Source organism: Macaca mulatta, chromosome 13 (assembly GCF_049350105.2).
Source record: "Macaca mulatta isolate MMU2019108-1 chromosome 13, T2T-MMU8v2.0, whole genome shotgun sequence".
Lineage (NCBI taxonomy): Eukaryota > Metazoa > Chordata > Mammalia > Primates > Cercopithecidae > Macaca > Macaca mulatta.
Genome location: NC_133418.1, coordinates 117433818 through 117447556, shown reverse-complemented (window position 1 = coordinate 117447556; position 13739 = coordinate 117433818). Strand labels below are relative to the sequence as shown.

At 40.2% G+C, this 13739-nt stretch overlaps 1 long non-coding RNA gene across 2 annotated transcripts; it reads right to left on the bottom strand.

Moving 5' to 3' along the window:
• Nucleotides 1-603: 603 nt before the first annotated feature.
• LOC114671779 (uncharacterized) lies at nucleotides 604-12236 on the bottom strand. 2 transcript variants are annotated; one of them, XR_003721905.2, is made up of 3 exons: nucleotides 12121-12236; nucleotides 11884-12032; nucleotides 604-715 (listed from the first exon to the last, which is right to left on the bottom strand). It is a non-coding gene; the product is annotated as an uncharacterized LOC114671779 (long non-coding RNA). The 2 variants fall into 2 exon arrangements; XR_013403109.1 differs by lacking the exon at nucleotides 604-715 and adding an exon at nucleotides 10498-10612.
• Between the last annotated feature and the right edge of the window lie 1503 nt (nucleotides 12237-13739).

The window sequence follows — 13739 nt, the reverse complement described above, 5'->3', positions numbered from 1 at the left end:
TGTTTTTAAGGAGTTAAGAGATATTTGTGACATTTCTTTGGATCTTGTTTGCATGATTATTTAAAAAGTTCAGGGACTATTTTCAGGGACTTCTCATGCATTAATTCAAGAACTATTTACTGATTATATACTGTGCTATAGTCATTAAGTATCCAATGGAATAAAAAAAGCCAGGTGTCTCCCATCGTGGGGCCTATTGTCTAATCAGTGAGACTCAGTGACACAGACATTGACCAAGGAATCTCCCAAATAGAGGATAGGAAAGTCCTGCTATGGAGAATGGCTCTCGGTAAGTCTGAAGCAGAGTGTAGTACTGGAATGAAACCCACCCGGGCAGCTGGAGACAATGCCCGTGGGATGCGCCCCCGTACACTGAAGCCTCGACAGTGAATAGAGCTTCACTAAAGAGAAGCAGTCTTTTGCTTTCACATTTCAGCAGTATTATATCATGTCATCCTCCCAATGGCCCTGCCAGGTGGATGATGTTATGCCCAGTTTGGAGGAGGAGGTCGAAGCTAAGCAAGGGCTGTGAGCTCCACCCAAGCCCAGAGTTTCTGGTTCCACAGGTCAGGGGCGGGCTGGCAGACGGTTTGTCTTTCTTGATGAGTGTCCAGTGAGGTGGCTGCTGCTGATCTCAGGATCACACCTGAAGAAACAACCTCTGAGCTAGAGCCGCAGGAACAGCCCATTAGGAACGTGACTCCCGTTTAGAAATCTGTGGTATAAGAAAACACATTGGACCCTGTCAGGTGATGGTCAGGCTTTGCCAGATCTCTTGCTCCTGTGCATGACTCTGTCATCCTCGATGAGCAATTCCATCCTGGCATCAAACTTCATACATCCTTTCATATCCAGTTCAAAAGACATCTTCTGCGGGAAGCTTTCATCACCCCTACCTCCCCCAATTTTAGCTACACTAAACTCGCATGTCAAATTGTTGGTATCAGCTTTGGTTTTCACCATAGCCTTCCACTATAGTTATCAGTTTGCAGAGACGATGCCTAACTCATTTTTGCATTCTTGCATCATGACTTTTTATAATGTCTTGCATAAACAAAGGCTTCAATGTACATGGATTGAATGAAAATGTTAAGTATTTAAAGTCATTCAACTGTGTATTTTCACATTTTATACACTAATAAGCTCATGAAGCAATTTGAGCAGGAATATTTCCCCCTAAGTTTTAGAAAAGGAAAAAGAAGATTACAGGCACAAGTAATGTAAATGACATACCCAAGTACCGTAATTGTGCAATCATGGGTCTCTGCAAAAACACAACTGGCACATTCAAATTTGGTATGGAGGAGGGTTTAAAAACACATTGTTTACAATGACGTGTAGTATTTAGGGAAAACAACAAAGATGAAGCAGGACCAGGAGTGAGAAGCTATCACCACCCTGCAGCAGAGACCGAGAGGGGGCATCATGTGGAAGGAGTGCCCTGACTCTAGAATAAAGTTAGCACCTGTGGTCATCTGCATCAGGAGAGCTGAACATACAACCCCGCCCCCATCCTTGATCGCTTGCAGAAGGCAAAGGAGTCTGTGCCCATGGGCCTCTGGCATGCTGCAGACTGAAGGGGATGGACGGAGGATCTGGAAGGGCAAACAGGACACCCAGACATTGATTCCAGCCTCCAATTTCTGTGCATTTTTTCCTCAACCCTGCTGCTTCAACAATCTCATAAATCTTCCTGTTAAAAATGTCTACCATGTGGAATGGAGATGGTTTATTGATAAAGACAAGACAGTTTAGTTAAGTTTTAGATGGAATTGCTTTAAGAAAAGGCTCATTTTAGAATTCACACTTTCAAACAAACTTTCTGCTTTATGGATGTTAGTTTCTTAAAAAAAAAAAAAGTCAACAAACCATAACACTGAAAACGTTGTTTCATGCTAGCTTATTACAAACTGCCTCGTTGAGCAGATTGTACATTTATACTCGATGGTAGGACTTAACATGCACTGGGATAATGATAGAAAAATGAAATGAATTTCAACAAATAATCAAGGATGCAGCTTCAAAAGACTGGTGAAATTCTTGCTATGATAATCTTTTTTTTTTTAAAGTCATGTATATTTTATGAGTCTGAAACAACTAATTCCAATAAGTCTCTGGGCTATGGAAGCAGAAAAGGAACACGATGTAATGTAGCATAGCATAATATATGAAGCAATCATTCAAACATAGCTTGCAGTACATACGTCAATAAACTTCTACTGTATTGAAGTCAGTGAAGTATAGGAGATATTCAAGCAGAAGATGTTTATTCAACGCATTGTAAAAAATCCATTTTTCTTTGGCTTGCCAAATGTGCCTGAGAGTTACTACTAATTTATCATGAAAAAAAAAAAAAACCTGCCTCTGTGATAAAGGCAGAGAAAACTGGATAATTTCTCATGTTGCTCTTTTGAACTTTAGTAAGATGCCATGGAGTTGAGACTATAATGATCATGGTTTATTGGGTGGAACCTTGCCTTGACTCAGTGGAGGTCAAGTTAGTGTCAAGAACACTGGCCTGGCTGTCAGAAGACTTGGGCTCCTCTCTCAGCTCTTGCAGGAGCTAGCTGTACCACCAGGAGCCTCTGGGGGTCAAATTGAGAGAATCAGATCATGAGCTTGGTGGTCTCTTACAACGATGGAGTTTGTGATTCTCAGGGATGCTGGCAAATCTCTACCGTGTTCTGTAGGATCTCCTCTGGGCCAGCAGCTTTCTCATCTACCAGTGGAGAGTGCTCACTCTTCACAAAATTTGATTGACAGTGACTCCTTTCCCCCTGCCTCTGAACAGCTCAGACAGCAAAGGATGCCACAGAGAACAGTGACTTGCGAAGCCCCAAATGGTAGGTGTAGGTGAGTTTTTAGGTATAAATTGGAGAATCTAGTGGAATAGTTGTTGTATTTGATTTCCACCGTTACATAAAAAATTATCACAAACTTAGCAATTCGCATTTATTATCTCATGATTTCTGTGGGACAGGAAGCGAGGCATAGCTTAGCCAGGTTCTTTGCTCAGAGTCTCACAAGACTGTGCTCAAAATATCAGCCAAAACGCTTTTTCTTTAGAGGATTCATGGGAAAAGGTCTGCTGCCAAGCTCCCGCAGGTTGTGGGCAGAATTCGTTTTCCATGTGGCTGCAGAACTCATGGTTGCTTCCTCCAGGCCAGCAGGGGAGCATCTCTCTTGAGGGAGGGGCCAGTCCCTTTGTCAAAAGCTTTCACTGATTGTGTCCTGCCCGCCCAGCATAATCTCCCATTTGATTAAGGTCCCATCTGATTTGGGCCCTTAATTACATTTGCAAAATCTCATCACCTTTGCCTTACGATAGAACTTAATCATGGGAGTGGCATCCTTTTTAATCAGAATTCCCTCCACACTCAAGGACAGGAGAGTATTCAGGGTGTAGACACCAAACAGCAGGATGTTGGGGGTCATCTTACAATTTCCATCCAAATGCAAAAAAAAAAAAAAAAAAGGCTACTTTATATATTCCATTCATCAGTGAAGGCCAGAAGCTCTAATTCTACTTCCTTGAGAAAGCAGTCATAACTGACGCTCCCATGGTCTGAACTCTCCTGACATGGCTGAACCAGCCCTTTGGTCCCCACTATATTCTGTGTTGTGTTGATAGTTTATCATTTCTCTGACTGGTTTCTCCAAAATTGTCTGCAAATTATGTAAAAACAGAGATCAGGATGTTTAAATCTAAACTGTATTTATATTGAGCATGCCAACTTACACATGTAGTAGTAATTAATGACTGATTGCTAGTATTATAAAAGTACTTGATATGTATACAGTTCTGCAAAGTTTACAAATCACTTTCAAATGCTTTATTTCATTGGATAACTCGGAAAGATAAATACAGCAGAAAGTACTTACTAAAACATACTTTAGTGGCATAAAAAAGACACACTTCAAATTAGCCATGTTGTAAAATGTGTAACATATAAGCGAAAAATGAAGAAATTTTTTTTTGCCTAAATTATACCTGTCTTTGCTTAGATTTTTTATAATTACTAAAATACTTCTAGGGGAGCAAAATTCCACTTTTTGTTTACTTTTTAAAACCCTCTGTTTTATTAATGTTCCACAAAAATAGGCCACATTTGTATTTAAGAAAACAACTTTGGGGAGGGATGGTCAAATAGACTGATGAATCAGTCAGCATAGACTAGACCGTTCTCATTTGTGAATGTATTTCCTCAGTTTTATCAGTTCCAGACTGGAATATTTTTTTCAGGATCATTTTACTTTTATTTAAATTATCTGTGGCCTCATCAGAATTTGCTGACTACAGATTCTGCTATTGTAAGTTTTCTTTAAGGATCATTATTTTTTTAAATTTAATTTTTATGTTAAGTTCAGGGGTACACATGTAGGTTTGTTATATAGGTAAACTTATTTAATGGGAATTTGTTGTATAGATTATTTCATCACCCAGGCATTAAGCCTAGTACCCATTAGTTATATTTCCTGATTTTACCCTCCCCTTCCCTCCCGTCTCCGATAGGCCCCAGTGTGTGTTGTTCCCCTCTATGTGTCCATGTGTTCTCATCATTTAGCTCCCACTTATAGTGAGAACATGCAGTATTTGGTTTTCTGTTGCTAAGTTAGTTTGCTAAGGATAATGGTCTCTATCTCCATTCATGTTCCTGCAAAAAACATAATCTTATTCTTTTTAATAACTGCATAGTATGCCATGGTGTATATTTACCACATTTTCTTTATCTAGTCAACCATTGATGGGCATTTAAGTTGATTTCATGTCCTTGCTGTTGTGAATAGTTCTGCAATTAACATACACATACATGCATCTTTATGATAGAAAGAATTATGTTCCTTTGGGCATATACCTAGCAATGGGATTGTTGGGTTGAACAGTTATTTCTGTTTTTAGGCCTTTAAGGAATCATCGCACTGTCTTAAACAATGGTTGAATATTCCTACCAATAGTGTATAAGCATCCCTTTTTCTCTGCAACCTTGCTAGCATCTGTTTTTTTTTGTGTGTGTGTTTTTGTTTGTTTGTTTGTTTTTTACTTTTTAATAATAGTTATTATGACTGGTGTGAGATGATATCTCATGGGCTCATGGGGGTTTTGATTTGCATTTCTCTAATGATCAGTGATGTTGAGATTTTTAAATGATTATTGGCAGCATGTATGTCTTCTTTTGAAAAGTCAGACTTAAGATTTTAAAGAAAAATATTCAAATTGTATAGAACTGTTCATTGTGGCAGAACTAATACCATAAGAAAAAATAAATGTAAATCTACAGATTTCATTAAAAACATATAAAGAGAATGTTAGTATAGCAAATGATTCACTTAAAAGATTGTAAGCCATACGATGCTACACTGCTGACCAAGGTAATGTTTCACCTCTCCCTTTACATAGAGATCATGGTTCACCAACATTTCCTGAGTGTCAGAAAGGCCATGGGAGGAACAAGAGGAATGTGGCAGAGTCCCTGACCTTAAGCCACTTCTACCTGCATGGGCCCCATGCAATTAGCTATAATCAGATGTTATGAGGGTGAGGTCAAAGCAAGTTGCATTTTGAACCCAGACAAAGGCTATAACCCCCCAAAAGGGAGAAGAGGACACTTTACTGGAAGGTTAAAGGTAAAGAATGGAGAGAACAACATTCTAAGCAGAGGGAAGAGCACTTACAAATGCACAGTGGTGCAAAAATGATCACAATCTATTGAGAAAGGCAATAGTTTGATTAGAGTAAGGGAGATGAGAGACTGGACTGAAGAGATAGACAAAGAACAAATACCATTGCTTAGAACCCCAACATGTCATCTGATACATGATGCTTAGAACACTAAGCCATCGACTTCATTTAGACTCAGTGTACTCTATGTAAACATATAGTACACTAAGACATTTAGACATTACTATGACCATAGAGAGCTATTGAAATATTTTAATCATATTTTTAATTGTAAGTATTTACTCTGAAAGTCACGGGAAGGATACATCTTAAAGTTGTGAGTGGTGAAGACGGAGTGACTACTAAGAATATGACTGCAGTAATATGAGTCAAAAAATATCAGCCTTAACTAAAGCAATACCATGAGAGAAGGTATATTAAGTTTTTTTTTGTTGTTGTTGTTGTTTTTTAGACAGAGTTTAGATCTTGTCACCTAGGCTGGAGTGCAATGGCAGGATCTCAGCTCACTGCAACCTCCACCTCTAGGGTTCAAGTGATTCTCCTGCCTCAGCCTCCTGAGTAGCTGGGATTACAGGTGCGCCACCATGCCCAGCTAATTTTTTGTGTTTTTAGTGGAGATGGGGTTCCACTATGTTGGCCGGGCTGGTCTCGAACTCCTGACCTCAGGTCATCCACCCGTCTAGGCCTCCCAAAGTGCTGGGATTACAGGCGTGAGCCACCGCGCCCAGCCAGTATTTTTTAAAAAATAAAACCTATCAGATTTGTTGGTTAATTCAGTGTTTTTAGGTTACACCAAGGGAAACTGAAGGAGAAAAAGGGTAAGGCCAAGATTTCTCACTCAAATAGCTTGGGAGGTTTTGGGACTTTCATTGTGATAAGGAAACAGAAAGAAACAGATGTTGTAGGAAAAGAATGAAGTTATTTTTGTAATGTTGAATTATGGGCATCTGTGAAACCCAAATGGAGATGTGGAGCAGGCAGTTAGAGGTAAAGGTCTGAAACTTTGAGGAGGGTTTAGGTAGTGTTGAATTTGGTAAAGAAGGGTGAGGAAAACATTCTACACAGTGGGAAGAGGACTTAGAAATGTATAGGGGTGCAAAAATGCTCATGATATGTTGAGAAAGCCAAATAATTTGTTTAGAGTAAGGGGGGCGAGAAGGTGAGAGACTGGACTAAAAAGAAAGACAAAGAACATACACAATTAATATAATACATGGAAAGTTAAGTGCAGGTTTGTATTAGGTTGCCCAGAAATAATGAATGCTGTGGGAAAAGGAGAGGAAATCCAGCATTTAAACAGTATACGTGAAAAGAGAAACTGAGAAAGACTTAGAAGCAATGACCGTGAGTGTGGCCCCCAGAATGCTGCTATGGAAATTTGCACTAACCTGACATCCTCGACTGCATTTCTGGACTCTTATGTATATTTCAAAGTGCCAATTAGATGGTGTTTCTGCTCTGCTCAAAGATTTTTAGTGGCTCCCCATTGTTCTCAGCATAAGGACAAGCACCCTCACCAGGTCTCACAGAGCTGCACTGTCACACAGAACTGCTTTCAGTCCCATCTTCTCTTACCTCTGGTGCTTAGAGGTTTATCTTTTTCTCTTTGCATCCACCATTTTCCCAAATGCAGTCGCCATCAACCATGGTCTCCCATCAACTCTCTCTCAGTTTTTGTGTCTCCAGACCTCCTTTCCTAGTGGAAACCCTTCCAGAAGTATCTAGGAATGGTTTCGTGCCTCTCCTCTGTGCCCTCATGGATTTCATCAGGATGTATCATGTTACGAGTGATGTCGGTGAAGACCAATATACAGGAATGAACTGAAAATGAGATACTGAAGGCCAGATGATCCGTTTGGAAGCTGCAGTGCTCCATGTCCAGGGGTGGTGTGGTTCTGGACTAGAGCAGTGTTATCAGTTAGGGTTGCTTGGGTTGCAAGCCACAGATACCAAAATTAGGTAACTTAAGCAAAAGGGGAAGTGAGGGAAAGATATTGACTAGCTCAGTAAATCTACAGAACAGCTGGAGAACTAGGCATAAAATAATGAGGAGCCAGGGAATGCCTAGAGCCTTGTCAGCCACAGCAACCCTCTCATGTGAGCACTCTGCTGGATTCAAGTACCTCTCACAGTGGTTGTGCTGTCTGCTACTTGGCTCAGACTTCAAAGTCTAGGACGGGACCACAGCATTGGTCTGTGTGGAGTTGCATGTCCGATCCTTTTGGGAGAGAAGAGAAAGACACTGTTTAAAAACAGTGTCATTTGTTGACTGTTGTTTCCAGTAAAGACAAGTGGTTCAATGAAGAAATGAAGCGATTCCCTCAAGGAAATGAAAGCAGCCTCGTATGAGAAACATGATTCTCAGAAGGAGTAATCAAGAGATAGGAAAGCTTGTGTCAAAAGGAGGTGGGATGCGTACTAAATGGTTTTTGTTTTAATCAGTAAGAAATGGTCACTCTGCAGTATAGAAACATAGGGAAGGGATTCTTGTTGCAGCAGTTAAGAAGGAGGAACTCACAGGTCCTTGTGATGATCTCACATGAGAATGCTGTCATGCTTTGAAGGTCGTCTGCATTCAAGGAAAAAATGCATCATCTTTTCCTTCAAGAGATTATATTCAAAGCCACTTGGTCATGTTTTCAAATTTCACATGACATTTTCCTCCAAATTTTGTTTATGTAGAGATCAGACATAAGAACAGTGTGCAGTGAGTTCTGGGAGACAGGAAACACATCACAGGAGCTAATCATACCCAGCTTAATTATTAAATTCATTTCCGGAGAAAAGGATGGGTCCTCCAAATTAGAATCTATGAGATGCTCTCAGGAAAAAGATTCCATACCAGGACCACTGGCATGCAGGTGTTGAGTTTCTGATTGGGGAGTTTCTATTGGGCCATAAATTCATTGTATGTCTTAGCATAAGTTACTTAGTTTCCTTAACTGTAAAGTATTTTGAACAAAATCCAAGGAACTCTTCTCAATTTTGAATAATATCACTCAACTATATAGATACTTACATATTGACCATTTTATTGCAAATTCTTCACTTCACAAACCTGTCTTCAGAAAACTGGAGAAGGTCAAGCAAAGCAATCAAGATGATTGAACTCAATCTGGGTTTCTTAACCAACACTTGATTTACAGATAAAGTGTACCAGATATTGAGTTGTATATGGGTAAAAACTTATCTTTATTCTGATGAGACAATGTCAATAAAGAATATACAAGTTCATTTAAAAATTTGTAGGATGTCTGACATTAAGTGGGGAAAGTGTTATTTATAGATGATAGAGAGATAGAAACTTGTAGGAAGTTTATTCATATGGCAAGCATGAATCTGTCATTTCCTTGAAAGATCTTTCCTTGGGGATGACTCATTCTTTCCAGCAAACACACTCAAGGATCAAGGACACACTTTCGATCCCCTATAAATAGCATACATAATAGTATGTACCTATGGAAGAAATAAATATTTGCCTCAAATTGTTTGGCTCCATATCCCAGTAATAAATGTTTTCTTTGAGTTATATCACAAATTGTGCCTGATCATTCATTATTTAAGAAGTTAAACTGGCTTCCATTGAAACATAGAATCATGGTTCTATGATTCCATGACTCCATTTACAGCGACAATTTGAAGAGAAACTTAAAAGAGCTGCTCCCTGTCTCACCTCAGCAAACATCCCCTTGTGTGTGGCTGGGCCTGGCAGCTAAGAGTGGAATACGCTAAAGGGTGAGAGGGACCAGATGTCTCAAAACTGTTACAGATCAAAGCCAAAGTAAGTGAAGCAAAGCTATGTGCACAGGGTGGACAGGGAAACAGAAGCAAAGCTATGTGTAGATGGTGGACAGGGAAACTAAAGCAAAGCTATGTGCAGAGGGTGGACAGGGACAGATCTGAAAACAAGAGAATGCCTCTAAGAATAAGGCAGATTGGATTGCAAGCTGTGTCCTGTGTGGACACATGGAGGCCCGTGTGAGCACTGCCCACGGAACTGAAGTAGCCATGGCTTGTTGCATGGACTGTTAGGCGTGTGGCGTCTGGTTCAGATTAAATTAAACTGGGGAAGTCTATGATAAAGTATCTTTACTTTCTTCTGTAAGGTCCCCCCGAACTTGCTACTCATATTGACTCTTTACTTTCTAGAAATTAACACAGAGAGGAAAAAAAAGAGCAGTTATAAAATTCACAGATTCATAAAAAAGAGGAAAATGTTCTCTCTTTTCTATCCAAGACAGGCAAATCTATATATAGCACTAAAATCCTAAGGAGGACATCATGTAATACAATGTTTAACATTTTCAACAACATTTGTAAGGTATATGCAATGTTAAGTTTTAAAGTCCTGTTTTACGCAATATTCTTTTACTATGTTCCTTCTGAAGGATTTCTGATGCTGTATAGCAGTCAACCTTTTTGTTTGAAACAGCGCAAGAGAAACTGTACTACATGGGTTTTATGTGTGACTTCTCTTCTGGGCTCTAAGTGCTTGAGATCAAGAAGAACGTCTAATATTTAATCATTAAATAGCCATGGAATTGTAACCACATCATTAACCTAACTCACTTTTATATAATGTACATATAAAGTTCTTTGTGATTTTTTTTTTATTATTATACTTTAAGTTCTAGGGTACATGTGCATAACATGCAGGTTTGTTACATATGTATACTTGTGCCATGTTGGTGTGCTGCACCCATCAACTTGTCAGCACCCATCAACTCGTCATTTACATCAGGTATAACTCCCAGTGCAATCCCTCCCCCCTCCCTCCTCCCCATAATAGGCCCCGGTGTGTGATGTTCCCCTTCCTGAGTCCAAGTGATCTCATTGTTCAGTTCCCACCCATGAGTGAGAACATGTGGTGTTTGGTTTTCTGTTCTTGCGATAGTTTGCTGAGAATGATGGTTTCCAGCTGCATCCATGTCCCTACAAAGGACACAAACTCATCATTTTTTATGGCTGCATAGTATTCCATGGTGTATATGTGCCACATTTTCTTAATCCAGTCTGTCACTGATGGACATTTGGGTTGATTCCAAGTCTTTGCTATTGTGAATAGTGCCACAATGAACATACGTGTGCATGTGTCTTTATAGCAGCATGACTTATAATCCTTTGGGTATAAACCCAGTAATGGGATGGCTGGGTCAAATGGTTCTTCTAGTTCTAGATCCTTGAGGAATAGCCACACTGTCTTCCACAATGGTTGAAATGGTTTACAGTGATTATTGAACGTATGTGTACACACACACACACACACACACACACACACAGCTTTTTTTGTAAATTATAGAACCCTGTTAATAGGGTCCTAATATTTGTATGTTGAGATCCTAGTTCCTGATGTCTTGAAGTGGTGTTTTCCGTGTCATGGGTCTGATGGCTGGGAGATAATCATTTTATAACTGACTCTCCCCACGGTGTCCCCACACTAACCCACACTGAAACTCATCTGCCACTTCCCACGCCCTCAGCCAGCCTGGAGCAATCCTCCTGCTGCCGTCTATCCCTGTCAGCTTGACGTCTTTCTATTCAACAGCATTTTTAGTCTTGTCTGCAAACTTAGAAATGACACAGTGCACCCCCTCTTCCGGATTAATAAGTAAAATAAGAAATAAGATTCATCCTGACAAGTATTTTATAAAACATTCATTAGTCCTTAAACATCTTTAAAGAAACTTGTTTTTATTGTTCTTGGTGGATTTTTTTAGCAGCTTCATGATAATTGAGATTGGAGTAATTTTAGATTTGCATGTTTGTTAAAATACTTTCAAAGGAAAAATAAAACTATAGCGTGATGAAATATTGGATCCTAAGATGTAGTAGGAGGACTTTAGAGGAACACAACGCTGTGAAGTGACCGTTACAGAAGTGTCCAAGACTTAAAAAGCTGCACCAGAGAGAAACAGTGAAACATGAGACAGAGACAGAGACAGAAAGAGAGAGGAAGAGAGAGAAAGAGAGAAAGAAGAGGAGAAAGAAACAAAGATAAAGAGAGAGACAGAGACAGAGCAAGACAGAGAAAGAGATGGAGGGAGAAAGAGAGAGAGGCAAACTGAGAGAAAGAGGGAGAGAGCTTAAAAAACAAACATGGAGCTGCCTTCAGCCTGGGTGCCCTGAAGGAAAAGGGCCAGCTCTGCAGTCTGTGTGGGGCTGGAGTAGAGGGGAGCAGAAGGGAGTGGAAAACAAGGACTCACCCCCTTTTCCTGATTCAGCTGCCGTTCCTTTGCTGTTTCCTGTGGCCGGTACAAGCGCTCCTAAAGGGTCCCTGGGAACAGCTGTGTGGCCGGCGCCTGCATAACCCATCCTCTCTTCACCTGTGCTCTGTTCAAGGCTCCTGGAAACCCTGCAGAAAATGCACTTCCTTACATGTTAGCCTCTATCACCACCTAATTCAGGGGACTAAAAGATTTGCAACGAAATCAACATATTACCTGTAGTTGAGCCTTCTTGGAGAGGAACCTACCTTCGCCCTGCGTACATATACCCAGTTGGCCCAGCGCATTTGGGGCACAGCAGGTGTCTGGGATGGCATCAGGCTCACGTGTCCAATGGCTCATCTTACATCACCTGTATCTGGGGAGGCTCCCCAATCAAAATGCATGCGAAGGTGAATATGAAGGATTAGCCAAGCACAGATGATAATGACTGCTACCATTATAGTAAATTTTATATACCATTAATATATATCATTATGTTAATTCAGCTATTTACAAATATCAGAGGTTTTAAGACTTCAGGTAGGACAGCAATCATACAGAAGGGCTCCTTCAATTAAATCCTCCAGGGTTGAACAGGGAACCACAGTGGTGCTAGCTCACCAATTTTTAAAGCTGTGGTTTGTTTCTGTTCCAGGATCTGAAGATGGAGCTTCTTTGATTTCAGTCTTTTATCTTCATATCAATCTAAAGCCAGTTGATAGGTATCTAGCTAAGGTTGCCTGTGTCTCCTGCATTTATAGATTGTTGGGGCTGTATTAATTTGCATGAAGTTGGTAGTTCACAAAGGGACAGAGGGTCGTTTCTCAATGTTTTTTTTTCTCCATTGAATCCTCCATAGGTCTCTATGTGATCAGCACATTTCCAGCTTAGTATCCAGTGAGACGTTTCTAGATTCATCATTATCTTAGTATCTGCTCCACATGTCATCAATTTGCAGAGGAAAAGTCTTGAAACAAGTGGCTCTAATTTGTTGTATTTTTGCAAAACTTCATAGTTTATAAAGTGCTATGGAAATTTTATCATATTCGATCTAACCGATATCTCTTAGGATCTATAGTAAAATGGTACAATCCCTATTTTACTAATAAAACACTATGTTGTGAGGTATTAAATGCTCCCCAGAGGGCAAGGACAAGCTCTGGCTTTTCCAGTTAGGTAAGTCTGCAAGATGATCATTCTCAGCTTCTGTCAAAGTTTTAATGTGTCCTCACTAACTACCAAGGGAAACATATGAGCATGCAGAATCAGAAACTGGCTCTCTTTGGCTTTGTGAGTCAAGACTGAACTCAGTGAATTTTCTTTATTTTTGATTTCAGCTCCAGGGTAAGATTATGTTAGTGAATGAAGGAGTTGACGAGGTGCTGCTTTCCCCTTTTGAAAGCAAAGGCTCAACAGAAAACCACGTGATGTGTGGCTACCTGACCAACACCCAGCCAGCATCTTGTCAGTTCAGAATCATTAAGTGGACATCTTCCCTTCTGGGTCCTGTACACTTGCATTTCTCTGCCTCCTTTCAGAAGAAGGTATGTTAGTGGGAGCCACTTACAGCCACCTCTCCAGGGCTTTACAGGTGCACCTGTGTTCTCCACACCGTAGCTAAGTCCAATTCTCTGTTCCTTGTCTAGGATGAGACAATGCAGCTGTCACCTCTCTATGTTCTGGGGCATTAGTTTAGAATATATTCTCCTGGATTTCCTACGCTCAGCAGCTTTCTGGATAGATTTTTTTTTTAAATGTACTCAGGTCCTCCAGACGTAAATCAAATGTTGGCTGCTTTTGTAATCACTTGTTTTCTTTTGAACCTGGAAATCACATGTGAAATTTCATCTTTC